The sequence below is a fragment of the Trichechus manatus genome, unplaced genomic scaffold (assembly GCF_000243295.1).
Source record: "Trichechus manatus latirostris isolate Lorelei unplaced genomic scaffold, TriManLat1.0 scaffold00002, whole genome shotgun sequence".
Taxonomy (NCBI): Eukaryota; Metazoa; Chordata; class Mammalia; order Sirenia; family Trichechidae; genus Trichechus; species Trichechus manatus.
The window spans coordinates 4,397,062-4,398,507 of NW_004443938.1; the positions used below are offsets into that span (position 1 = coordinate 4,397,062).

General features: G+C 37.5%; 1 long non-coding RNA gene across 1 annotated transcript in view; it reads left to right on the forward strand.

Annotated features, from left to right (window-relative positions):
- LOC111820018 (uncharacterized) overlaps positions 1 to 1,295 on the forward strand; it is a 2,429-nt gene extending 1,134 nt beyond the window's left edge. The window contains exon 2 of the long non-coding RNA XR_002823584.1: positions 810 to 1,295. This is a non-coding gene — a long non-coding RNA (uncharacterized LOC111820018). The remainder of the gene's footprint in view (positions 1 to 809) is intronic.
- Positions 1,296 to 1,446: the final 151 nt, after the last annotated feature.

The following is a 1,446-nucleotide window of genomic DNA, read 5'->3' on the forward strand; positions in this document are numbered from 1 at the left end:
TTTGATGTAAAACTTACAAGGGGAAAAGGTAAGCCAGGGTCAGCTGCATGTGAGAAGGCTGTAGTAGAATGGGATGCAGAGCTCACTGACCGCCTCAGGAGCTTCTTGGGGAGACGCCCGGCCTGGTGCTGCCACCAGACCACCATCTGCGACTCCTTGATGCTTCCCAGCAAGAAGAAAGGTCTCCTGGAGACGCTGCCCACTCCCTGTAATTAGAGTCCCGGTGATGGCCAGGGCCACCCTCATCCCAGTGTCGAGGCTCCCGGCCCAGGAGCAGCGTGCAGAGAGAGTACCCAGAACCCTCAGAGCCCGCTGAGGCATGTTCCCAACATCTAGATAAAAAGTAACTTTAAGTGGATGAAAGTATTGAGTAACGATTGAAACAATCGCTTTGGAAGAGAAATGTGAAAAGTGATAAGGTTTATCACATTGATTATTTTGGAATTCTTAGGATGCAGTTGTGAACATTTTACTTAAAACTAGTTCATTAGTTCTTTTTTAAAAAATCAGTTTTTTTGTTAGGGGTTTTTTTGGTATTTAAATTTATTTCTTCTTACTAATATCAGCTTATATGCTGGTAAAGATTTCCAAAAATAAGTACCATTTCAAAAATTAACATGTTATTTCCAAGTCTCAGTTCTTGGTTTCCAGTGATATTTAGCAAGGTTTTAGGTCATCAAAAATTGGAGGAGCCCACTGGGTTATTGTAGAGAAGGTAATGGTGTACTGGTCTCTTGCCAGGAACATTTTCTGCAGATTTGCTTTTAAGGAAGGTTGTTATATTGTTTTCTCCTCCTTGTTTTCACCAGGGATGCAGTCATTAAGTGCTGTTCTTCTCTCATAAGTTGAAAACCAGAAGCTTTTGGAAAAGAATGTTTGAAAGCTGATACTGTGTCTTTGGTGAAGTATGCTTTTCCCAATACAGTGATCATCCCACAAACCACTGCTGTGACCATTTAAGACCATTTGTATACTGGCGAAAGATGTGTGTGTAATTTAACTGTTAGATCCTTGTAACTTTAAATTCATTATGTGCCATTAATACGTTCTTCCAAAGATGAGATTTTAATCATTGCCAACTGTAAATTTTTTTTTGTCAGTGTTTTAATCTTTTCAACAGCTTTTGAGATGTGAATATTTAAGGGTAGATCTGTGCCACAAGGTGTAGTCAGCTTTTTTGGCTCTGTTCCACTGTCTACAAGTTTTTAAACATTTTTTTTTTTTTTTACTTAACTGTGAAAGTTTTTACTTTAACCTAAAAATGGCTTATTATATGTAATAAAAAATAATATATACATCTTTACAATTTTGAAATAAAGGCACACATGGAAAAATAACATTTTCTAGATCAAATTGATATTAAGTAGGTGGTACATTGATTCAGTTCCATAAAACAGGACTGTGCAATCTTTTGTTAGAAAAATGAGTAAGATACAATCTTTGTCC